The 27,620-nt window shown below is 41.6% G+C and overlaps 1 long non-coding RNA gene across 1 annotated transcript in view; it reads right to left on the minus strand.

Moving 5' to 3' along the window:
- The window catches only part of LOC147246420 (uncharacterized), an 87,736-nt gene that overhangs the window by 24,481 nt on the left and 35,635 nt on the right, over positions 1-27,620 (minus strand). The window contains exon 2 of the long non-coding RNA XR_015109859.1: positions 2,520-2,591. This is a non-coding gene — a long non-coding RNA (uncharacterized LOC147246420). The remainder of the gene's footprint in view (positions 1-2,519; positions 2,592-27,620) is intronic.

The following is a 27,620-nucleotide window of genomic DNA, read 5'->3' on the forward strand; positions in this document are numbered from 1 at the left end:
CCCTTTAAATGGCCATTTCAAAGTGATGGTAATTGTACCATGGCATGCTGATCTTGTAATCACCCTGGGACTTTTTTTTTTGCTTGGTATTTTTTTTTTCTATTTTCTCTACATCCTTCTCTCTCTATTTGTTTCATTTCTTCTTGTTCTCTCCATTGTTTCTTTCTGCAGGGATCTTAACTGAGAAGCACAAACTGTTTTCCCCTTGCATGCTTCGCCTGTAGGTCAAAGCGACCGCAGCTAAACAAGCGAGTCTAAATGAAATGTCAATTAAATATTCTTCTGTTGACAAGTTGGAAACCATGGTTGGAATCCAAGGTTTAAAAAAAGAACAATAAAATCATTGGCTTTTTTGTTACTGGCACTGTCATTGTAGCTTCCACTGAGTGACATACTGACCTGCGACAAAGAAAGCAATGACAGACTTTTAATGACAGTGGACTGGGAGCGTGCACAAACTAAGAGATAAGACTGAATACGGACAAATTACATTACTTGGTAAATGTATTCAGGGTGATTAACCTCATGCTACATTTTTCATTTGGCTTACATCCCGGTCCAAGTCTCCTAGATTAAACTGGTTGATGAGGGGACCAGCTGGAGTTATGGGAACATTGTGGAGGAAAAAAAGAACAATTTTGATATCCTCCAGGAAGAGTAATTGGGGTTAATGAGTAGTTCTGTATTAGAGGAAATTATTACATTTGGTCAAGCTATGAAAAAAATCTCAGTGGCAGAGATTTGAGGGGGGAAAAAAAAGAAAGTGCCTAATGTTGCCAGATTTGAAAAATGAACTCAGAGGCGTTAGGCCCTATGGAAAATACCTTTTCATCTCACTAATGAGGCTCTTTTTTTTTTTTCCTATTTAAGCTAGATAGCCAACTTTATTGCTTTTATGAAAAATACAGTATAACATGAAACTTTTCTTTCGCAAAATAAACTTTTATTATTATTATCAATTTTAAAACGTGAGTAATTTCACTTACAGAGTCTTAATTGAATCCAGCGGGGTGCATTTCCCTTTGTTAAAAGTGGAAATACCCTTGCTGTTTGATGCTATTTACTCTTGTCCTGGGCTAGCTTTGCTTTGTCAGGTGAGGTTTTATTTCTTCTTGAAAGGGATTCCTTGAAGTGACTCGGGTGTCAGGTTTGTGACGCTTCCTCTGTTCAATTGTCTTTGCACTCGGAGGAGATGTGAGGACGGCGGCTCCTCAGCCGTCACAATATTGATACTGTACGATGGCTGTCGAGGCACAAGCCCCTGTTTCTAATCTGCCCTGACAGACCATGCAGCACTTGAATGATAGCAGGTGTGACATCACAAATAAGACAGAATGAAGGGAATAAAGAGAAAACTGAATAAAAAAGTTTTTGGCAAGTTTTTTTTCTGTTAAATTTATTCTTTCATAGCAGTGATGGGAAGATGGAAGTCTGTTGTCAGATTTTGTATATACTTGTTTTTTTAATTTCTCTTTTGTCTGATCCACCATCCATTATCCTTTTCTCCTTCTGTTCTGACTTGGGAGAGATGCTTGATGGGAGAGTGGCCCCAGTTATTCATTGTAGCGGTGTCAGCAGTGGATTTATTTCCTCTTTAGTGCAGCACAGGGAGATGCAGGACAGGATGCTTAAGACTGCAGACCAAAGGCATACAATAGACTTCTTCAAAGACACGGTGAAGACACCGATTTATCAGTCAGACAAGGAGCCTGTGGGCAGGTGTCTGGTCACAATGGGTCACTCACAGATATAGACACACACACACACATATACACACACGCACAAGTGCACAAACAAAAGAGAAAACACACACACACACACACACACGCCGGCTAAATCAACTTAGTGTATGCGTCGTGATCCTGTAAGATAGATCGGCAGGGGATGGCACCTCTGTCCCAGGATGCATTAGGCCCAGGAGCAGGAGGCTCTTTGTTAGGTTGTGGATATCAGTTACAACACAGCCAACAACGTCAGGAGGACACAAGTAGCACATCGAGCACCAGCCGAGGCTGCGCTGAAAGACTTTTCTTGATATACAGTACATGACAAATAATACTGTAGAATACAAAGTTGTCTTTAACATTCTTGTTTTCTCTTAAGAGAAAAACTTGATCATATGCAATCAGTGCGCTCACATCCATCCGTCATCAACCACAGGGTCACATCGAGACAGGCGAGCACTCACAGACAACTTAGAGTCTCCAATCAACCTGACAAGCATGTTGTTGGCATGCAGGAGGAACTTGTACATTGACACAGGGAGAACACCTAAACTCTTCGCAGAAAGGCCTTGACTGGCTGGTGGATTTCAACCGAGAACCTTCTTGCTGTAAGCCAACATCGCTAATAACCACATCCCCATGCCAGCCTGCATTTACACGAGGTTCCAGGAAAAAGATTTATTGTATAATAACATTATGTGTTATATATATATTGATTTAAAAACTGGACCTAAAATACACATTGGTGCAGCTAAAATGGTACGAACTCAATGTTTCCAAAGTTGGACGAGATACCTTGATGATGCGGTTGGGGATCGATTTCCTCAGGCCTTGGCGTCCGGTTCATGTTCCGCTGTGGTATTTAACCTGGAAGTCGAACAAGCGCACAGTTATTTTGGCGGTTGCTTCAGGGGGAGAAAAAAAAATTTCAGGAAAGATGATGAAAAGTACACAATGCTATAGAATAGTCCGTTTTTCTTTGATAGTCTTTATATTCTACCTCAACAGGGCTAAAGTTTTTGCTAAGTAATGCAAAAAGTCAACAGGAAGAGAGTCTAATTGTACGAGGTTGTGAGAGAGCATAGCCCCACCTACTGTTCCACAGCTGGACGTACTTCCATAAATCAATCAATGCTTACCCAGTCCTGCTATAGAGGGACTAGAGGCCCAATTAAACAGCCTAATCAAGCTACAACTGTAGCTGGAATAATCAAGCTTGAGAAGTTAACCTCCATTATTTGGATTTAAAATATGGAAAAAAGGTCAATTGTCAAAACTGGAGATGTTGGACGATGTAAATATACTATTCAGTACACACAAGCTATGTTTTCTATCTCACAGTTGAATTCCACACCCACGTATTAATGAATTCCTGTGAATTATAAAACAGTTTGTAGAGGAAGGGAGCAAACACAAATTACAGTTCCAGCCTTTGTCCGTAAAGGATGAAAAAGTCTGTGATTGATGGGGTTGGAAAAGTATTCACAGATTTCCCAGATCAATAAGCAGTAAGAGAAAAGTTGGAAGAAAAATACAGTGAGATGTTTTCATCAAAACAAGGTGATGGCCCTCCTGGACGCTGTTCTTTATGTTTGAGACGAGGAGAAACCACAAAAAAATATTCATTAACTTGTGCAGTATCGCTAATACCGCTTCAGTCTGTCAGCTTTAAGAGGCCGGTCAGGGGCGGGGGAAAAAAAAAATACAACAAATATTTTTCTCTGGTCTTTTTGCCGTTTGAAATTGTGATGTGAAATGATCTGTTTGTTTGTCTGAGCAGGCGGGTAAATACAGGGCAGGTGAGCATCCCAGTGCTGTCAGCAGTTTGATATGACAATAAGAGGTTCGCTTGGCCGTGTTGGAAGTGTCCAACATCTTTGCAGAGCAATGCAGAACAGACCGTGAGTGACAAGGTGAGAAGACAGTGTTTCCATTTCAATCCACGACAGACACAAAGCCCATTTTCTGTTTTCACTGGACAGCTATAAGGTCACTTTTCTCAAAGTAAAACTAAATGTATCGGAGTTCCTTTTTCCAAGATGAAGAAAAAGACAAAGAATGTCTTCGAAATTTAGTGTTTGTCTACGCTGCAGTTGCATGCTAATTGCTTATGTTTGCAGCTGCAAACAGTCCAACCAAAACATATTCAGTAACTGAACTCTCTCCTGAGAAAATTATGTTGTTTTTCTCTTTCTTTTTTGTCTCGTTGCCAATCAGAGTCCAGCCCCACCACCACCACCCCCCGTCCCACAGGAAAGACTCTTGAAATTGTTCATTTACCGAAAGGAAGAAGTTGAAGGCCAGGGTATTCTTTTTTTCTGTCAGATTTGTAAAGATTATTCCCATCATGATCCTATTAGCCACAGGGTGAATGTGACTACTTAAGAGGGATTTATGGAAAAATAGTTACCCCACCACCACCACCTCCACCCCCCCCCCCCCAAAAAAAACCCCACTGGTCTCTGGATGAATCCATAGAACTTACTCCCTCTTGCAAATTCAATTCAAGAGGTTACATTTGTGTTCTCGAGGCCAACAAGTCTAAAAGTCATAATCCCAGACCACAAGTACCACTTCACGTTCCCAGCAGGCTCCTTCCAGGAACTTTGAGATTGCTGAGGCGGAGCTGATTTGGCAAGGGATTAATCTGGCCAAGCACCTGCAGTCTCTGACCCGTCATTGCCGGCCCATACAGACCCCACAACAGCGGGTTATCAGAGGTAAAGAGGTGCTTCTACAGGAATGTAAAAATAAAAAAAAAAATTCAAAAAGAAGCTTCATATTCTTCATTTATGTTTCGGGGATTTTTGTGGAACTATTCATCTGTTACCACCGTTAGTGGTTCAGTTTGAGTCGCAAAGGTCATTCATGGTTTGTTATGAATAGACTCGCATGCACTCATCCTAATGAGTGAGGCTTACCTTCCTCTGTCCTTCCACTGTTTATTCTCTTCAGGTCAGAGCCCCAGCTCAAGGCCCCCGCGGTTGGCGCCATATGTGAACCAAGCAGGGGGTGGTGCAGTGGAAGCCTGCTGGTCATGCCACTGAGCACAGGTAGGTTCCCCAAGCCGGATCCCCACCCCACGCCTCCGCACCCCTCCACCCGGGCACCCAGGGGAGAGGAGGTGTTAAAACCTGAAGGGCCTTTGCTCGGTCCCCTTGAGCATGCAACCATCTGCTCCCCGCCCCCGCCCAGCTGGCCACCTTTGATCCCAGCAAATTTGAGCTAAAACGAGGACGATGACTGAGGTCTTCCAGTTTGTTCTGGAGAAGTACAGGGTGGCGAGGGGAGGAAGAGCAGAGGTTCACGGACTCCGTAATATGTGGATTGCCAAAAAAAAAGAAAAAAAAAAAAGAGCAAAACTCTGTGATGATATGACTTTGAATCCAATTTTAGAGAAAATGCATTTCTGTTAACGGATGTGTTTCCGCCTGAAGATTACATCTTGTCACACATGCAGATGTGTCTAGCAGAAGACACGCAATGTGAATTTTACAGCATGGCATCACTGTCTTTACAGAAATACAAATGCCATTAACAAACTATTGTAGATTATCCATTAATAAATGAAAATACATGGAATCATAGCATTTATCTTCCCTAATGGCCCGGGACACACCGCCACCGTGGCTATGTAATGGCAACATCTAATATCTCTAATTAAAACACGTCTTTCAAACAGATGTAAAATGTGAACCGGGGTCAATTAAAATTCATATCAAAATGATCAGAATGACTCCGTCCCACAAAAACATATGGATCGGAGCCAAATGGATATCCCTCGTGATTAAAAGCAGATTTTGAACCGAGTGACCAATTCAGTGATTAATCAGAACGAGAACACACAATCAGCATTTTGTTCCTGTGACCCCGAGTACCAAATTGATTCCACAGAAAATATCACGTGAATAATTAAACGCGCTGATTAAACATTGAGATAATATTTAATTAAGGTGGCTCATTAGAATTCCTTGTGCAGCGCCATTAATGGGCCATTAACACAATTAATTAATTAAGCACTCACTAACTACAAAAAGGAATTCAATCTGTAAGGAGACCATGTTTTTAAGGAAGTTAATTAGGTAATCTTCACACACACAGAGATCTTGTGTACAGAATCTAACGAGAAGAACAATTACTCCTTAAACTTACTGTTCGTGTCAAGGAAGCATTTTTTGGAATTCAAAATCTGGGAAAATACATCGTTTTCTACTCTTATTCAATGGTTCCTGTGGTGGATTTCTATCGGAAATGTTGTTTGGTTCTGACTAGTTGACAAAATCGAAAAAAAAAACAAAAAAAAACAAATTGAAGTGGAGAAAAATGAATGGACAGAGAGGTTGGACATGAGCCTTAAGTTCACCAATCAAGAGTTGAACGCCTTTGAGAGTCACTGACAGCGAAATAGAGATGCAATAGTATGAGATTTTCCCAGTACTCTAACTGTATTTTGCTATGGCATCATTGCTTTTTGATCAGTTTGTCTGAAAGGAATGAAAGCAAATGCTTTGTTTCAATAACCATGTCAATTTTTCAGCTGATTTTTGATAGAAGTGTGTGTATCTACCGAAGTATTTTCTCTGGTGAACAGCAAAATATATTACTAATGAAACTCTCCTTGGATAACTCTGACATTCATCATTTTGGGAATCCTTCCTGATCTTTATTCTACAGAAGGAAGACTGAAAGGTGGGAAAAGTGACAGCCCAAGCAGCCCTGTGTGTGATCAGGGGTGAGCTCCCCTGGTGCGATCCTTCACCCCTGTAGCGTGAACAATCCTCAGACGTGATCTGCCAGGCTAACCGGCTTGCATAAATAAAATCGGTTATCTCCCCATCCCTTTGCCTCCCTGTCCGCACTCAGGCTGTATTTAATCACGCGGTGGGGCGATTGGATAGGGCAGTTTTTCAGCTGGAATAATCAGAGGGCCTCCATGTGTCCTGGTCATACGTATTAATCCTGCCTTCCTATGGCTAGCCTTATCAGCTCCCAAAGCCCACCTCTCATGGGATCTGGGCTGCTGTCTCAGCGCCCTCTAATCTGCCCTGAGAAATTGTTAACACGATGTAAATGCGTCCAGGGATGATATATGGCTTCTTGTATAACATACATGTTATTGTTAAGCGTTTTTTGCATGCAGGCTCTGAGATTATGCACGCAGAGAATAGGAAAGATGGTATTGATTGATGGAATAACAAATGTCCAATATCGTTTTAGATGCAAATGATCACACAAGGTTACAGGACAAATCTTTTTTTTTTTTTTTTTTTTTTTTGCATTGCTGCTTATGGATATGGACAAGGATGAAATAGAGGAGGGATTGGGAGACTTATCTCAGGCAGCTATTTTAGTATAATGGAATGTACAGGAAGGAAGGTGCATCCTACCATCAAGATTATTTTATCCCCCATTTTATCCAAATGTGTGTGGCCGGATGAGAATTTCCTTGATGTGACCGAACCTCAAAAGAATCTCATGGTGTCATTTACAGTTAGTGTTTGAGACAGTGAAGGAGAACACGCTGTTTACTTTTGTGTCTCCAATCCAGAAATGCATTCTTCTTCACTCCATTTTTTTTTTTTTTTTTTTTTGTTGACAAGAATCCTCTTCTGTCAATTTCAGCCTAGTTTGAGTCAAAGCCAACTTCAGCTTACATTCTGATGCATTTCTATTTTGATGTACACCGTTTCATCTTTTTTTTCTGTCAGTAGAGAAGGGGTGTATCACTGATATGCATCGGAAATGTTCCCACAAAGCTGTCAAGAATTACATTTTTTTTAAACTTCAATAAAATATGTGCTATTTGCTGTCAACTGTCTGCAACCAGAATTTTGTATTTTATCTGCATGCATAGTTATCTACAGTATATTTCCTGAAAAAAAGCTGAGACAAGAATACAACAAAAAAAAAAAAAAGAGGAAGAATTCATTAATTTAATTCCTACAATCATGAATGTATCCAGTTTTGTTGTCTTTTATTTTTCTTTGTTTTGGTGTGTTGTTACAATTTCAGAACAGAGACGGTCTTTGTTGTCACTTCCTGTCAAGGTTGGTTAGGACTCAACATCAGTTCCGATGGACAGGAAGCTGTGTGATTTTTCTGTAGTAGAGTAATTAGACACCCCCACCCCAGCACCCCCAGCACCCCCCCCTTCCCTGCAAATGTGATGCAAAGCATCTCAAAGTACTGTCTCCCATGATTAAAGACAGCTCATTATCTGTGACTAGTCTCTGTCTGATTCAAGCCCCCACTGAGGAACGCGTCCAAGCCAAAAGGAGATGCAATTGTCCTTGTCACCCAAAAGAGAATTTGTCTTTTTCATATTTTTTGGGCCCATCCACTCCAGAAGTAGATGTCGATTTTCATTTCTCATTTTTTAAGCAACTGATTTGAACATTTTCAATTATTCACAGACATGTGAGTTGTTTACAGTTAGGATAATGGAAATAATTAATTCACCCTGAACATTTTTACAGCGGACGATATACCCAAAGGGTTTATGTGTTCCTTGCACTCAGACCGTGATGGCATCCCGGGACTGGTATACTCAAGGGAGTTGTCCCGAGCAATCCGATCACAAACAGATAGATGTAAGTACGAAATTACGATATGTCTCCACATGTGTACCAGGTGACCATTTGTGATTGGATCCCTGCTACGTACACTATATCATGCATCTGCTGTAATAGTGAGTAAATTATTAAAAAAAAACAGAAACTGCAGTTCCTACGGTGGCGATGATGCACCAAAGAGCTGTTTGCTAACTGCCAATAAACAAGAGAAGAAAAATGTGTTGCTGTAAATGTACGTTTGCTGGCTACGTGAAAGGATTCACGTTAACACTTCCTTTCTGTTACCGTGTGACCCGCTGCCATTTTCTAAATCCTATTAAATTAAAAGGAGACGTTGGTGTGGATGTTATTACCAGGTCTGATTAGGTCCTTACGAAACACGCAACAGCTAAAATGCCTGCCACAGAGGAACTGCACCAGATAGCGATTTTTTTTTTTTTTAACCATCTTATCTGCTTGGCAATGAGCAAACCGCTAGAGTGGTTTGGGGTTACAGGTCTTGAGTAAGGACATCTCAGTGGGGTAATGAGTTACTGCTTCTTCCCTTTCCCCAACAAACAAGCGAGTTTCTCGATCTTTAAGGTGTCCGCTTTTCTCATTATTTGGAGCCTCATAACATTTTGAAAATAGTTTGACATTGTCACACTGCAGACAAGCTTTCAATTTAAATTTTTATTATTGTAGTTGTTGGAATTCACTGTCAGGGGAAAATCTGCTGTCAAACTGATGTAGCACAGTGAAGATATTTAACATTTTATGGGAATTCTTTCTTTCTTTTTTTGTCATCGACTTACCAAAGTCCGTCTGCTTCAAACTACTCAGTGTTGATGTCCCCACAAGAACGCATATCCTTTTTTAACATCAATCATCTTTTTGGTCTTAAGTCAAGGGCCAATGTTTGAAGACCAACCGGTGCTGAATCTTCAGTTAACTGACATCTTTCTGGCATTTAATTCATAATCATAAAAATAATTCTCCTCCAGGGTGAGCTCGAAAGACTCCTCCCACCATCCTGTCTCCCCTTCCTGTTTCGTTGCACTTGGAGAGACATCGCAACATGGACACTAGATACTTTCAGAAAAAAAACAACAACTGACCAATACATTCTTCCGAGCAAGTATAATTATCAGAAAATCTAATAGTAAGCCTGACTGCAAGGTGACAACTGTTAATGGAAATGTTACAAATGAGGCCTCAAATAATGAATAATTTCTGACCACTCTCAGCAGTGTCTCCCAGCAAGAGGGTGCCAAAAAGTGGACATTTTTCAAGCTGGGGACTGATTAGGCCAAGGATGGGACTCGGCTGGAGGACGGACATCGCAGCGCTTCCCTGGAGAATAAATTTACACCTGGCCCATCCGGAACAATGGTCCTCTGCCTTCGCACTGTGCACTGGGCTTAATTAAAAAACATGGCTAATTTGCACACTCTACTTTGCTTCAAAATTGGAATCTAGTTCACCACTGAGTCTGTTAATTTGCACAGGAAACTACCAACTGTGAAGGGATGGGACTGTGATGGGTTTGACGGGGGACTGGACAAAAAAACGGACACAGTGAAAACATCCACAGTGCTCACCAGGAGACTCGCTTACCCTCGCTATCTCTGTAACACGCGGCGTTCACGGAGGGAAAAAACTAACTTTGATTCAACATACCAGAGGAATAATCCTAACTGCTTCATAGTGTGGGATAATCTCCATAAAGTGAAATCACACAAGGGCGGATTGTGGAATGGGAATCCTGACACATCTTTTCTGACAGGTGACTGGATTGATGATTCTACGGGAAAATGTATATTGCTGAAAAGGCGGATGAATTATGACAGTTTTCATATTAAGCAGACTTATCTGGTGCAAAGAGTATTAAGAGTGCCAAGTACATCGACCGATACTATCACAAATTGACCTGCCAATCACCTCGTCCTGGCTTCAAAGGTGCAGATAAGGTATTTAAGGTCATTGAAAGCAGATTCTCCCGTTTGTTGGTCTTCCTTTTCCTTTTACTATTATCCATGTTTTGCTCCTGACATAAAAAAAATATCCTTGCAACATGAAGAAGATCTTGGATAATTCGACCAAAGCTCAAAAAATGTAGCTTACTGCAAGGCAAGGATTTTACACGCTAACTGAAATAGCCCCTTTAATACTTTCTCCATGTCGGAGAAGATATGGCAGAGTTGCAGGAGGAAGAGGAAGAGGGGGGGGGGGGGGACTTCCAGAGGCTTATGAGGTAATCTCATTGATATTTATTCATCTAATGATGACTAAGAATGTAAACTGATGGCTGCATTCATTCCGAGATGACCCCAATGAGTCTTTCATATTTAAGTAATGAATTGTACATAAAAAAAAGGAAACTCCATGTCTTCAAACTAGACACAGAATAAGCTCTAATGCAGAGCAATCCCAGCAAGGTATTAAAGTTAGCAAATGGTAGATAATACCACTAGATTCATAGATGTATGTCCAACAATGATCCCGTAAGGGCGAATTAAAGCTTCTGGCAAATTGGATGTAACTAAGTCTTAAATAAAGATTCTGATATTGTGGACTGAAATTTATCCCACACAGCCCTTATTTGAAAACTCTCACATGGAAGTTGGGTATAGACTTAAAATACATTCCATCCTCAAATAGCGGAGTGTACATGCGATAATTACATATTTTCACAGCTTAACTATAATTCAGAGGACAGAAAAGACGTCAAAAGTGAGTCATGTCTCAGAGATGGAGGGAGGAGAGAGGGAGAGAGACGGCGTTGGAGACAAAAAGTCGAGGCAGACAGGGGAGAGTGTTACTTTTTGGGGGGCGATCACTCCTCACATTAGGCCGGAGCTGTCGTACCTGTCGCTGCAGTGCTGACAGGCAGTTTGTTTAGACTGGGGGGGTCACGCAAGGAGCAAGGGAAGTGAAAGAATGCTAAGGACACTCAAAGTTAGTGATAGCAAGAGGGGATTGGGCAGCAGAGGTGACATGGTGATTTATTGACTCCTCGGGTGGGGGGGGGGGGGGTCATCTTGACCTGAGATTCAGGTCACTCGTACAGCCAAAGGTAATGGGAATTTTCGCACCCTTATCTTCTCTTGAGAAAAAAACAGCAGATTTAAGGCAAATGAAAAACTCCCGAGCCATTCTTTTTACAACTGTGCCAATTTATCGGGTCAATGGAAAATGTGATGTTCACACTACATGAGTAAACAATGGTCTGAGCTCATGTCTCAAAGGTTACAATGGAGGGCTCCCTCTCCTGCTCCCCTTCAGCTGTTGTTTTTGTCTTGTTTACTCAACATTCATAAGCGTCCACTTTTGTCATCACTTGTGAAATGACTACGCTCAGAGTACAAAGCTCTAATAAGAAAACACACAAAAGGCGTGTGTGTGGCAGTGTTACACAGTGATACAGTATGAACTCAGAAATCCCTGCAGCTATACAAACAAGCAGCTTTTCATGTGACCTGTTGTTGCCGGCCGCTCGGTTTGCGTGGCAATGAGGGCAGCTGTTGATACTGTTACCATTGCATTTCCTGTTAAGCCTGCCAGCTGCCTCCCTTCTATTCTCCACGGCCCCCTGGAAGGGTAGGTGAAACAAGTGTTAGCAGCCGTCCTGACGACAGACAGCTCCTTTCTGCCTCTGGCTGTTACTGTATCGCCCAGCTTTCATGGCACAAAGAAAACCAGTGAGCGTGGCGACCACAATGGCCTCATAGCGCACCTCACCAAGCCCTTTCTTATTAACGCACACCCCTTCATGCAGTAGGTTCAACCTACAACTGAGAGGGGTGTGTGATGGGTAGACTGCCTTGTACACAGTGATAACGTGGCTGTAAAAGAGCATATCAAAGCTGTGCGTCATTTGAAGTGAGGAAGGATATCGATGATGTTTGGTTATGTCTTTCTAGAGGCATTACTTGAAACATGTGAGAATATGGGAAAAAAGTAATGAACTCTCATGAAGTATGCATCTGACATCGAAAAGCTAGACATAATTTTCTGTGAGTTACCCTACAAATGTCCAACAACAGTGTACCTGTAGATTAAAAGCACCAAAGCAACACCTGCGAATGTCTTGAATGCTTCTTAGAATATCTGAACAGCATGTGCTCGCAAAAAAACAAGTCGGTCATTTCTTTTGGCCATCTTCCTTTGTTTTTTCCTCAGTTATACATTGCTGATTGACCCTACTGAGCTGTCCGAGTCTTTGCTCCACCCCCTCTGCTACTCTGTGGCTTACAGTGGACTACTGAAAGCTTCCTCTTTCACCTGTGGAGTCAACAGATGAGGGCGTAATCCCAAACTGGCCTTTTCCCCCTACACCCTGTCCAGTCCACCCTCCATTTGTGTACGCTTGCAGAGGGTCTGAGAAATTAAGGTCCATCCCAAACCAAGTAGAGAGGGTGGTGGATGATAAAACCCCTCCTCAAAGCTGAATCCATCCTTGGTTTATTGAGGCCACAGGTCTTTCCCTCCTGCTGCTGTCAGACTGTACAACTACTGCACTTGTAATTAATATGCCACAACAGATCATCTCTTCCATGTTGCTGCCCTCCAAACGCAGCACGCTGGAATAAACTAGGCAAGGTGGCAGTAAAGCCCCTTGTGAAGGAGTCTGGTTCTGTTGTGTCGATCCCTCTTTTGATGAGGCTGTTATCAAGCATCTAAAAATCCACCTCAGTGCCCTCGAAGATGGTTTGCTACATGGGAAGAAGAAAAACATTCGCCTTCTTCTCTTCACCTGTGAGAAATTATTTTTGACCAAACCCCTCAAGTCCCACTTTGGAGGTGTCTCAGTCGATCAAATTACTGACTCGCAGTCTTACTGGTGCATCTAGCCTCCCAGCTCCACCCAGGCAACACAGAGAACCAAGCCTTTAGCCCCCATGCTTGGAAAGCGAGGAAATAGATCTCTGCACCATCTGGGCACCCAAAACCACCATGATGTCTTGGTCCTGCCTTCCCCTGATTCTCCATTATATGGGTTTTATATATAGGACACAAAGGTGAATTAAAACAGCCTAAAAAAAAACAAACACATATTACAACATATTTCTTAATAATTATTAGACCATGAAGAAATGATATCTTAGTCGGTGACAGCACTGCAGGAATGTGTATGTTTCTATGCAGAAGGGCCCCTCCCTCCCTCTCCAACTTCAAATATTGAATATATATTCAGAAAGAAAGAGTGAAGCGCGTTCATGTAATTAGTCTATATGCATAAGAAGCAGGACTTGGAAACATATTCCTGTCACATCAGAGCATCTTAAAAGCAAAGCAAAACAATGATTTCCTGATGCGCAAGTATGTTGTGTTTTCTTTTTTCTTCTTTTTTCTTTTTTTTTTGTCATAGCACACAATCGATAATGAAATCTGACCATTTTGATGGGACCAGGCTTTTAAAAGGAGACTTTGAAAAAGTTGTTGTCGTTATTGATGGAGGCAGTTTTCTGTTGTGCCTATGGGGGGGGGGGGGGGGGATGTCACATGATTAAAGTGGCGATTGGAGATAGCAGGATCGGTAGGGTATGGGAGGAGATAAGAGGAGAGTAACCATGTTTAAAGTGTGCTGTGATCAGCCATTGCATGAGGGAAAGCTATGACAGGTGTAGTGTAGATAGGCTTGCGACGAGGAAAAAAAAAACAGAAATGGGTGACTCCTCCAAAGCGCTGCAGCTAAAATTAGAATATTTCAGAAGATGTGAACAGTGTTGATCAGTGGAAGTATTTTTATTCCTGCTGATGATGACCCCGCCTCACTTCCTTGTTTGCACATACTGTTAATGTAGCAACGGTGGAAGATGTAATAGATGAAGAAGGTATTCTGTCTTGCTTTGGAATGACAAAAGTAAGGCCGGGCAACACTGGAGGACAAGGCCGACGCTGAGGGAGAGGAGGTGTAAGAGGGTGTTTATTTCATACTTTACAGACCTGCCCTGTCAGCACATCACGCTCCAAACCGATGTCTCAAACATGAAGCCACAGCAAGACAGAGAGAGAGAGAAAGAGAGAGACACCTCGACTGCTGCAATTCGATAAATATAATAAACATCCCAGTGAAACAAATTGTTCATAAGCTACCTGTTTAATTTTTCAGATCTCCTTGAACCATATATTTCCTTATTAGTTTGGAGACGTTCGCTTGGCTTGAGTGGATGGATGATGCTGTCAGGGGCCTGGGCATTACGGCGGCTCTGTGTGAGTGATTTCTACCAAGGAAAGCCTATTAGGCCTGACAGGGGGATGATGATATTAGGCCATCATCATTCAGGAGACACCGCCCCCACCAACCCTACTACACCCTCATCCATCAGACAGCCCAAAACACTCAGCCATTCTCCTTCCTTTCCTTGCTCCCCTTGACTCTCTTTACTCTCCCTCTTTATTCCCTCTCTTGTTTGTAGACTCTTGCTCTCAGTGTTCCCCCTCACATTTGGTCTCATCCCATCCTTTCATATTTCCATTGTTTCACATCTCTCTGCCTATCTAATTCTCTCTCCACACATAGCCTTTCTTCTCTGATGGCAAACACAAAGACAAATTCTGCCCTTTTCTTAGCCCATGAAACATTTAACATTTCATTCCAGATCTTGGCAGACGCAAGTAAAAAATGACCTAATGAATCTTACTTATTGTCTACCCTGAGTGCAATCACGAGCTAAATATGATATCCCTGTCCCCTGGCCTGTATCCATTGTCTTCTTGGCCTCCCCAGTTCTCACTCATCCACTGCAGATTGAGATTTTTACCTCAAAGCTACAAAAATTGTGCACATAAAGTATAAATTTGCACAGCGCGCTCATGCAGAGCTTCACAGTAGCTTGGCCAAAATATGACCCCCCCCCCCCCCCCCCCCAACCACCACCACCACCACCACCACAACTATTTTAGGATATAATTGCTACAAATATATAAAAGTTGGAAGGGTGGCATGGCTCGGAGGCAGCGTGGCCCTCAAGCAGCCGAAGGGTTGCTGGTTCGATCCTCACTTCCCCTGGTGACCATGTCCAAGTATCCTTGAGCAAGATACTGAACCCACATTGCTCCTGATGGCCTTGCAATCCATCCAGGGTGAACCCTGCCTCTTGCCCAATGTCAGCTGGGTACCCCCCCCCCCCAACCCTTAACAGAAAAGGGGTATAGAAGATGGATGGATGGATGGATGGATGGATGGATGGACATACAAGTGGAAACTCTTAAATTGGTCAGCTTCAGCTGTTTCCAATTCTACAAGTACAATGTCTGATACCATATTTTAGCATGAGGCTACAGATCTTTTACAACCCCCCCCCCAAAAAAAAACAGCAAGATATGTATAGTTATGGTATGCATAATATTGATTGATTGAAACCCTACCCCTTCAGATTTCTTTCAACTTTCATCTATGCCCACTCATGACATTTCAGCAGCATGTCAAGCAGAATCCATGTGTCAAGTGTTGCAGTGGCACTTTCAGCGACACAAATCCAAACTATAAATGAAATGCTAACATTTTAGTATTAAAGGCAACACTTACTATTTTTTTCTTTCTGCTGTATTAGACCATAAACCACAAAAGAAGGGAGCTTTCTTTAGTAATCCATCTGGCCTGTAAGTCTGACTCTTTGCTTTTGCACTCTTTTGTTGAACTATAAACCCGGGTGAGCCCCACTGACCTTCGCTTTGGACTAAGTTGCCCATAGCTGTGACCCCACAGACCCCTGAGTCCTGCAGGGATTGGAGGAGTTCCATTGATGAGAGAGCTTGCCTGGACTGTTGCTAAGCTTGATTCTCATGGTGATCAATGCAGCCAATGGCCGCCTGGTGGCCTTGACAATGGAGAGTTTATGTGCTAACAGCTAAACGGTGTCAATAAGGCAGTGCTCTCACAGCATCCATCGTCAGGCTCTTCTGCTCTGGTTTTGTGTAAAACCATGATCAAACATGCCATTGCCTTAACACTTAAATGTTTCAGCTTTGCACTTTAGAAATATGGACAAATCTAAAGTGAATGTATCCCTATCAATGAATAAACCTACATATATAAATAGTAAGAAAAACATATTCAACTCACTTAAAATAATACGTCTTGGACCAATGAAATTGACTCTCAATAAGCATGTCATACATTTGAAGAGCTAATAATTCTAAAACATTCAGGTCAATTTAAATCCTTCCGAATGACGTTAGTAAAGAAAGGTCCACTACTAAGAAGAAAAAAAAAAAAAACAGCCTTCTCCCTGGGGACCATTCCACCATCTTCAAACAGCATTCATGGTTTACCGCTTTCCATCATGTCCTCTTTGAATGTTGTCAAAACTTTCATTGTGACAGGACAGTGTTTGCTATGCAGATGTGGGTCAGACGCTTTTTTACATGCTCCACCCATAGATTCTTTGTTTTTGTCTGCTGCGGATGATACTACTCCGATAGGCTACCTGATGTCTTCATGTGTTGTCAGTGTCCCTCAGGCCGTCACAAGGGGCCTGCACAAGTCTTTAGGGAAAATGATAATGATGATAATATTGAAGACACAATATTATCCCAGAATACAGTCTAGCTGATCTGATTGTTCTATGTTTAGCCAGATGTAGGAACATTTGCACCATTAAAAAAAAAAAAAAAAAAAAAAAAAATTATTTGTATTGCAGAGTTGTCACAGCTATCATAATAAATGATATTTTCCACCGAGACTAAAAGGAATGTCCAGCTTTTGGCTCGAGTTTATCACTTCAGCGGTTTGTGCAGACACGATCGCTCGTTGTTGTTTTGGTGAGACAATCTGAAAAAAAATTTGCGCGTAAAATATTTTCTCAAAATTCTAAACATTTCTTAAAATGTCAAGTTTCATGAGACCATGTTGTCCTGATGAATTGCAATCGCGTGTTCTCGCTCACTTCTTATGTGACGAAATGTAAAATGTAAGAAATCGTAAAATATACATTTCCCAACACAAATATCATTTTTAAAAACATAACTTTTTGTGGTTGGTAGGCACTTAGAGCCACTTACTGGACAATCACACTTTTGGTTGCTGGCTGTTAGCAAGGTCTTATTTTGTTCTTTATACGAGTCTGTGTCCATTTTTATTTTACGAAAATTGTCCATAACGGTGTTTTTTGTATAGTATTTCTATACATACACTAGCACCTCTTGGGGGAGGGGGGTGTTTGGGGGGGGGGGGGGGGTGATCATCCTTGCCCCAGAATAGGTAGGGGATTACCAAGGATGTGAATATGTCAATGTGATCAAAATGAAAATGGCAGAACACATTTGCGAAGCAGTGGCTTTAAAGGTTTTATGCAAAGCATGATATCCCTCTGCCTTTCCATTAACTGGCTGTATTGAATTGCTTAATATGGAATAGACATTTTTTCCATGCAGCAATTAAAGGATTACTCTAATATAAATCGCACTGGCTGTTTGCTGTTGTGCACACCCACTCTGGTTCAGAACCCCAGCTGAGAACGTCGGCTACACATGCAAGAGGATTAATAAATTAAAAAAAAAAAAAAAATTTAGAGCACGCACCCGTGCTGGTGATGGTTCGCTACAGTAACACAGATCGCATTCATCTATCTGTAAATTAATGTTGTAGCATTACCAGATAAACTGACAACAGAATTTGGTCACTGCAAACAACTTAATTTGATCAGCTTTATGTAAAACAGTCACTCGAGGGGGTTGGGATGGGGGAGCCGGTTGAGAGATTAATTGCAAATGTTTACAGTGGAATTTGGACTGTGTGTTCAACATGATAATCCAGCCAGGAACCAAACAGAAGCGAAATAACAAATTAATAACAATAGAGGCCTGTGCTTATCACTGCCTGCTGTCTGTTTAGTGTGTGAGGAGTCCAGACGTCTGCCAGTCCTAAACACTTGCAAACAGAATCTAACGTGTTTATTTTAGACCGTCCCATCGGTTTCTAGCTCGGAACGTTTCTTGGAAGTAACTGCCAGAAGTTATTGACTGCTACATTTTTCTTCTTTGCCTCCTTCTGCTTGTCTTGTTGGCGTTCATTTACCAAGGTTCAGGTTATTTTCCGAGACACCATTATCCTCAGACAAAGACAAGTGAATTCACATGTTCTCTGCCATCAGAGAATGCCAATGACTAAGTCAGAGAGGAGAAGTCTGGTTGCCATGTGGTAATCAGCTCTGACTTCAGTTGGAGGACATAATTATCCAATGTTGTATGGAAAGTAAACACAGCACAGCAACGTTAAACCAGCAATCACCATCAGCAACCTCTGCCCTGACCTCTCCTCACCCATGCTCCACCAATACACACGTTCCTACCCTACAAAATGTTCTTCAGTTGTCGTATGTTGATTATCACACATGTGTGAGGAACCATTAGCAAACAGCTTGGTTTCTTTAGTCGTGCAGATATTTTCAGTTTGCGAAAGAGTGAAAGGTGTTTTCGCAAATACACGCGCGCGTATGCTCACATACCAGAGATGTATCGAAATGGTCTGACCCGTTCTTGAATGCGTGCTTGTATGTGTGTGAGAAAGTGTGTGTGTGTGTGTGTGTGTGTGTGTGTTTGAGAGAGAGAGAGAGAGAGAGAGAGAGAGAGAGAGAAAATGAAGGCCAAAGATGGTGTCAGTCTTAAGCTAGAACCCCCCACCCCCCCATCTGTTGGGCTACTCCTAATGCCCCCTTTACCTCCCCATTTTCTCCAGCCTATTCAAACCCTGTCACTCACTAGTATGAATTCCATTAAACGTAAAGGGCGCTGTTCATTCACCTGAAAGAAAGGAAAAATACACACCAATAGTTTGTGTGGATCCCCCCCCCCCTTTTTTGTGATGCTTGTAACTTTTAAGTGTGCTTCTCGTATTTTCATGAATAAAGAGGTTTTTACAGCTTATATTTTCAGTCTTTAAGTCTTGCATATCAGGAATTTTTAGCTTTGTTTCTCACAATGTATTTTCATGTCAGTGTTCATCGTAAACTTGCAAAATTAAAGGTATTATTTGTAACTTTTTGGGATGCCCACACTTATCATAAATACTCATCCTTTAAACCATCTGAGAATCTATAAAATTAGCCAGCTTTATGACTAAAGGTCATGGTTGAAGTATTAGGTGGAGCATGAGATAAACAGATGAATCGGTGCGGCAGTACTTCTGACTCTACAATGGTATGTTGTGATGAAGAATTAGCTCCGCAGGAAAGCAAAGCACTCATTTTACATTCAAACCCTTAGCTATGATCTCAGGTTCGACCGAAAGAGTGGCATTATAAATGCAAGCCACTAAAATTAGTCTCATCTACAGTGTAGTTGGACCGAGGAGCTCAGTGTAGCCTCAGTTCCCCCCGAGAGGAAGAAAGTGGTATTGTGAGGGAGAACCTTCTGCCTCTAGCTGGTGTTCAAAGTTTCAAATAGCACAGTTTTGCAAAAATAATTTATTCTTGCTTAAGGTGTGAATATTAACTGTTAACAATCAAGTATGCGACTTTTGATTCTGGCAATAAACATTCATAAATATACTTTGATACCCTACAGGAGGAGGACTGAATAAATTGTGGACTGGGTCTGTAAAGAGAAGGAAAAGACAGAAAAACTCAGTGCTTATCTTGATAAACTGAGCATTTGCATGATAGTAGTGGATGGAATCGCACGTAAATTAGCATTTTCTTTTGCTAATTTTCTGACAATTCGTTTTAAACTTTCCAAACATTTAAAAAGGGAAAAGTTTTATTGTCATCTATCTCACTTTTTCCACATTTTTTTTTTCTTCCATCCGAACAGCAAGACTAAAAATCCTCGTATAAGGTCACATATTAAACAGGAGCAGAAATGAGGAGTCAGCAGAGCTGGCTGGGAGAGAAATGTGTGTCTGGGTCTGAATGTGCTGAATGAATGAATGCAGGTCATGATTTATCGGGCCCTGAGAGCCACTCTCTGCCTGTCCTGCTGAGTCCTGACGGTTGCAGCCTTTATGTAAAACAAACCCAGCCTTTTCATTCTGCTGCTCCCATCACACCACTTAGTAGCAGCGAGGAAGCCAGACGTTGCATTCCCCGAAGTCGTTCCACAGCCACAAAATGACCTGTTTTATTGAGGTATGAGCTCAAATCCGCTCCACATGAGAGACAGTTATTACACAGTGAAGAATAGTTTGGATTGTGGGTAAAGCATGATTAAAAACAAAGGGATTGTGCCTAACTGGAGGAGGGGAGGGTGGATTTAGCTGACTGCGCCAATATTCAGCAGTTTTCTGTCATTGATCACGATTCGGACAACTTTTTTAAACTTTCCGGACTGCTTAAATATTTAAGATATAAAATCACTGGCAGCGTTATTTCAACTTGCTGCAGTTTTATGTTGCTTTATATTCCTTTTTTTTAAAAAGAAATTTCAGGTATTTTAAACTACATATCTTGTAATGGAAAGACAATAAATATATACTCTGCAATCCAGGAACTGAGCAAGACCTCTCATTCGAAGTGATCGTGGAGTGCGGGCCAGAGTGCCTCTGGCCCACCTCTTAAACCTGGAGGGTGTCAGGGTTTGCACTGAAAATGACCCCTTTCAGTTTAATTACTGAGAATCTCATTGACCCGACATGTCTCTTTTGTTCACCAAGAGAAGAAGGAGGGGCTCCAGTGACCAGCTCAGCCTACAGTTTGACAGATGCTGGAGGTGTCTGTGGTAACCTGACAGCAGTGGTGCGCGTTTTGTGTGTGTGTGTGTGTGTGTGTGTCCCTCCATGGACTGAAGGACTGACAAGTGACCAGGGCAAAAAGCACTAAGTCAACAAGCTGTTTAATATCCATTATTATGGAGTGAACATTGTGCCTCTAGACAAGTAAACACGTCTCCATTGATCCATTGATGGCCAGATAGAAATATTTTCTCCCCTCCATAAAGTGCCCCCTTCTCACAAAAGCAGGGAGCAAACAATAGGGAGAGAAAAGCAAAGAGGTATATAAGAGCGCTGACATTCTGCTCCATTGGTAAATAATAGCGTTGGTGAGCTGGCCTATCTATAACCTCTGAAACTGCTGTCTGCCAAGATAAAATGTTGAGTCTGTTTCTCGGGCGAAAAGATCAACACGGCTGATGTGGCTTTATTTGTCTGTAATGTCACACTCAGTCTCTCTAAAAACAGTCTGGAGTAAACACTAATGACAAGAATGCTCTTAGACACTTCAAATTGGACGTAAAGCACGGCGCTGAAAAGCCATTGCACCCCGGTGGATAGCTAATCTGTTGAACCTCTGAAGTGGATAAGACCTTGATGGGGTGAAAAAAAAAAAAAAAAAAAAAACCCTCCTCACAATACAGATTGATAGGGTAACCTCACCAGAGCTCACGCAAGAGTGTTTTTATCTTCTTCAATACACCATTTTCCATGTGAAAAATATCAAATTGCATGTTTTACCATCCTAATTGTGAATTTCTATGTTTGCTGACACCCATTTTCCTCTGCTGCTATCTCTTAACCGCACGCTATTACAACTTCTCTTGAATTAGATGCCTGCTTTTAAGTTTAAATGGAGGCGTATCCTTTTCCACATATGAGCCCTCTGTCGGGGGGGGGGGGGGTAGACACTTGGTATGCTGTTATTTAGTGAACTACTCCGTTTTAGTGTGAAAGCAGAGGGCATCTCATCCCAGCAGGAAGTGGACAGCTCTTCCCCCTGTAATGATGCATAACTAGGACACTTCCATTCACTCTCACCAGCCTCAATCACGATGGCCACTCCAACATAACCATTATAGTCAAGCTAATGTCAGAGAGTCGGCCGCATTCAATATTATATTTTGGTCTCTTTTTCTTTTTTTTTTGCAGTTTGAGTACTCTTCTTTACAAAAAACACCCCCCCCCCCCACCCCTCTTCTCCTCCGCCGACCAACCACGCCCACAATCTCATCTGTTTCCCTCCGTCTGGCTGGCTGTCTCCTCTCGCTCATCCGTCTCTCTCAATCTTTAATTTCAACGAGGACTGCCGCTGATTTCCGACCCTGTTTGGGTGGTATAAAACAAGCACAGTGGGTAATTCGCACTATATTAAAAACTGTTGGAGCAACAAAGAACTGTAATCAGCTGAGGCCTGCATAAGCAAATTATCACCGCTAAATTAAAACCATAAGCAAAGGCTAGATGGTAATATTGTAGATCTCCAGAGCAACAATCACATCCTGGGTGCTTAACTTTATTTATTTATTTATTTATTTAGCAAGGCAGGCTTTCAGGCTGTTTTAGGAGCTGTAACATGATCATCAAAATGCAGATTAGTATCTGCTGAAGCGTGTGCATGAGCACAAATATGAAACAGTGTAATGATGTTTGATTTTTTTTTCTTTTTTTTTCAGAACAACAGTAATATTTGGAAGGATTTTTTTCCCTGAATAATTATATGTTCTGATTCCTACGGTTCGAATCATTTTCCTTCGTCGTGTTCCAGAAAATTAACCGCCTCGTGGTCATAAATTAAAACTTCTTCACGAGGGCTTCCTCTTTTACTGTACAACGGGATTGATATTGTAGGACACTTCTTGTTCCCTAAGATGTAAATAATGTAAAATACTGTCTCCATATTCCGTATAAGATGCAAACTTGCAAGTTCTGGGACGATGTTGATATCGATTTTGAAATTAGAAGCTCGTTTATTCATTACAAATGGGTTGGGGGGGGGGGGCAATCAGCCAAACAAATCTTAAATGCATAAACTGCCTATATGTGACAGTATTTTTGGGGGGGGGGCATTTGTGCCAATATGTTGTCTTTCTTGACTTTTATTCCCCCTTTTGTGCTAGACTAACAAACAAAACCATGCCTTAAACCATTTAAAAGTCTTTCCACAACAACAACATGCTAGCACTAGCCACCGCTAGCAACGAATGATTTCTTATTTGCTGATGAGCCGATGGTCGTCAACGTGGACAAAATCGTCAATAAGGCTACAAGGATGATGGTCGGTGCGTCTCTAAAGCTTATTTGATCGTAAAAGAAAACTTCCTCTCTGATTTTGCATCAATGCAAGTTTCACATTTATGAATATTAATGATACACAATTAAAAATGTATTTTTATTTATCAGAAAATACTTTCAGCTGTTTAGGCATTGAGGGTTTTCAAAGTGTTTAATTCTGGTGGCGGTGAGCGAGGTTGGAGGGTTTAAAATAGGAAGACAGACACGTTTGAATGTACTGCGAGAACATGTTAGTGCTGTACCTCTCTTTCAGCCGTGGCCCTCCTGAATTCAAGCCGATTATGGATAACAACCACATTACAGCGTGATACATCAAAGTCCTAGCTTACCGCTCAGTGGGGAGCCACTCTGGCACATTTCAAAAATCTACCCATTCAAAAGCTCTCACTGGAAGCATGTTATGCATTAAATGTGTCACATCCATCCATCTGATTCCAGACCTCGCCGCTGCCGCCGCCACCACCACTGCTGCCGCCGCGCAGTTGTGCTGGTTTCATCACAAAAAAAGATGAAAAGATGTGTGAGAGAACAAACAGCGGTATAAACAAAGACTTTAAAACACAGCAGTAAGAGTTTGAATATAAAATGCATTAAATATCAACCGCTCCTCATTTTTATTGCTATAATTACAGTTTCAAGTTATGACTCAGTCTTCTGATCATATTTTTGCTTTTATCCTATTTAACACATTGTCATTACAGCTTATGAACGCATCGCCACAATAAAACAAATGCATGAACTGTACCAATAAACAAAGAGCTGTTTGTGCTGTTGATGCATTTAATATAAGTGAGGAGGAACATAGCTTGTGAGTGGCAGATGAACCAAACAAACCAGTATTTGCACAATGCTATTGTGTATTTTTTATCCGCTGTTGTTAAAAATACATGGAACCAAATCAATTTGGCAGCTTTTCCTCCTAAACATCTACACACACACACACACACACACACACACACAAGTCTGGACATCACACATCCTGATGCATTTCAATTACAGCTGATTCTTGTCTTCTGGCCTAATTGCAGAGTTGTTGTGTTAATAAGCAGACGATTTCCACATGCAGGTGTGACAGTGGTGAGCTACCGGGGTGTGTTTGTGTATTTGCATAGCTTCACACCTGTTAATGAAAGTGCTTGTTTTTCCAATGAATCTCCATGCTCCTCTAATAAGACTCTTTTTTTCCTCCCACGGCTGCCGTAATGACTGTTATCACACCACCTTCGCAGAGACCAACGCAAGAGTTATAATAACCTGTGGATGTACTGTGGCGCTGCTGTGTGTGTATGTGTGTTAACGCAGTCACACAGGTGGTACATGAATCATATAAAGCAGTGTGGGAACAGCAGATCTATGTGTTGAACCAGAGGAGCAGCCATGAAACATGTAATCTAGGTCTTTTATGTAGCCACATGCTTGTTATACCATTTTGAAGTTTAAAAAAAAAAAAACTCCTGAAATATTAGTTTGATGATTCAAGAAAAAGTTATGCTCTCTTTTCCTGCATAATCTAGAGAGAGATCAGTACCCCAGCACAAACACCTGCAGTGAGAACCTGCCTCTGGGAACAAGGACCCATATTCCAGGACTGGTGTCGCCAGCGGATATCCGGTCCAAGACTTCCTTTTTCCATGTCCTGTGAGGATTGTTTTAAAATTTGCCAGTTTACACTCAGCTAACTGTTCAAACCCACTACAACGGCTTTGTTCAGCCGTCAGACTCCAGCCACCTTGCATTTCAGTCAACGGGTTCCGTCTCTTTCGCATCGACACGTTCTAATTGTGTCAGACGCAACCCAGGCCAACAGAAACGTGATTGGCCAAAGCTCCTTTTCTCCCCTGTTCACAGATTCTGTATTTATATGCAGAATCTGTGAACAGAGATCAGGTTGCAAATGTCCCCTCATCTCGTAAAAGAACTGTTTTGTCACCAGGACAATAGCTAATTAAACTCGTGTTTAATGTGACATTATGATGCTGTAACAAAAAAAACCCAAAAAAAGCTCTTCTTACTTTCATTTGGTTCATTTGTCAGTTTTGTGGCTCATGTTGCATGATGGCAGCTTCATGGTCCAACGTAAGCTATGGAATGGAATCTGGAGTCGATATGTGGGTTGACACCATTTTTCCAATATCCAAGATGTGAATAACATCAGTATCGTCACCCATTTCCAGTCTTCCATCTTAGATTATTCCATCTCTCCCGTAAATGCCCAGACGTCTTGGCCTCTCATGGGTCTCGATTACCTGGGCGACAAACCGATTGCTGTGCATTACATTTTTTTAGGTTTAAGTATGAAGAACGACCGAGAATAAGTTGCTCTTCAACATTCACATGTGATAACTCTCCTTTTTCTACAAACTATGGTTCAACTGGAAAAAGGAAGAAACAAATCCAGCGCTCTTGACACTGACATATTTTGCTGGAGAGAACAGGTGAGAGCCTGCCAAACCTTTGCCTAAACCCATCAAAAGTCTGGAGAGCTGAAAACATGCCAACGTCTACCTTCAATAACAAGCATGAGGTGTGGAGATCTTCCTGTGGGCAGTAACAGACGTCGGTTTAAAATTTTCATTTTCCTCCAGAAAACCCCCTAAACCTCTTTCGTTTGTGCTCGGAACTGTAGATATTTTCTAAGAGCGGGCTTCTCCATTACTGGGAGCTAAATTAACAGCATTTAAGTGTCTATTAAAACACCAATGCTTTGCTGCCTCTGGCTGACCTCGCCTTGCCCTTATTCCATCCGCTGCTGCTCATTAAAATGGCATAATTGCAGGTAAGCATCCTGCAGTATCAACACGCTTAATTACCAAAGTGAGAGAGGTTCACTGTGGCACATTGGCCCAAATAAACCTGAAATAAATAACAGTTATCATTAACAGTCCAAGCCTGTTTCATTACTGAGGGCAAGGCCTCCGCTGATGTGTCCTTATTACAAAAGAGAAATGTTTTTCTGCAATTTATTATGAATGATTTGGCAATTAAGTGATGATAGTATTTTTGACATCACTAATAACATTCTGTCTTTTATATTTGTTTTTTGTTGTTGTTGTTTTTTCATATAAGAATGACTTAATCATGCGTGCACTGTGATTTAGTATTATGAAAAATATGTTAATTAAATGTCAGGCTTGTGAGCTAAAGTGTATTTACTCTGAACAGTATTAAGTTGTAAAGCATGTTTATTAAAGTTTGATTGGTGTATTGCTCTCTCTTTCTCTCCTCCACCCATAACTGTTCCCTCTCACAATCTCAGATATCTGCATTCTTTTTGTTGTCTTCTTCTTATCACTCATGATGTCATCAGGCTATCCGTAAGACAACTTTCGTTTTGATTTAATTCGAAAGATTTCACTCAAATGAACCTTTTCCAGTGAGAGAAATAAGAATATATCTGGGTTTTTTGTTTTTTTTAATCCGCGCTGATCTTAAATTTCATTTTTTACCATCGCCTATTACGCACTAACTGGATGTATGTTCTATGGGAATGCCTTTACTTTTTTAACCTGCCTCTGAACCGTCAAATTTGTGCTTGCTCTTGATCCGTCCATTTTATACATTTTAGGTCCTTTAAACCCCCTAAAAGCTTCTTAGTAACAGTTGGTCGATCAAAGCCGCCACAGCCTTTCCATCCTCTCCTGAACTGAAGCACAAGTTTAAGATTGTCTGAAAGGGGACTTGGAGCAAAATAAAATGGCATTGTTTGCCGTTGACCTGACCCAGTAAACCAAAATGTGCCATGCTTAAGCTGGAGCACATCGCGTCGGAACACAGAAGTGTTGATTTCATTCATTTTACAAAAAAACATTTGGTTGAGAAAGTGTTGGAATTGATCCAGAAATCCAGTCGCGCCACATTAAAAAGTCAAAAAAGACAAATGAGGACATTTTTTTGTCTTTTTGCCAAAGCTTCACCTATATATGGAAAGGAGGCATCACTTATAATCTTGTTGAAATTAAACCTGATTTCCTGTCTTCAGTTTTTCAAGATACTGAAGGTTGTTGCTTTATTGCACATGTGTGAGTGCATGTGCAAGACAGAGAGAGAATATGTGAGCTGTTTGTGTTCTCTCTCTCTCTCTCTCTCTCTCTCTCTCTCTCTCTCTCTCTCTCTCTGTGTCTGTGTGTGTGTGTGTAGAGCCAGGTATTATTTGCTGGTCTGGGTTAGAGGAGGTGCAAGGTATCAAAGATCACAAAAAGTGTATGACAGCTGACAATTTCAGGCTTTTGATTAAGAATTGTTGATATGACCAGTCCCTGGGTCTCTCCCAAACTCACTCCAGGGATTCTTGGCTGCCTGGCTGTGCCGCAGACAGAACAACCCGTCAGTTGACAGAATCAGGCAGCACAGGCGCCTTCTCTTCACCGCCTGCCTTACCTCCCCGCTGAAACCCCGGTA

This window comes from Aulostomus chinensis, chromosome 17 (assembly GCF_037954235.1).
Source record: "Aulostomus chinensis isolate RoL2024-O1b breed Wild chromosome 17, RoL_Achi_v1.0, whole genome shotgun sequence".
In the NCBI taxonomy this organism is placed as follows: domain Eukaryota; kingdom Metazoa; phylum Chordata; class Actinopteri; order Syngnathiformes; family Aulostomidae; genus Aulostomus; species Aulostomus chinensis.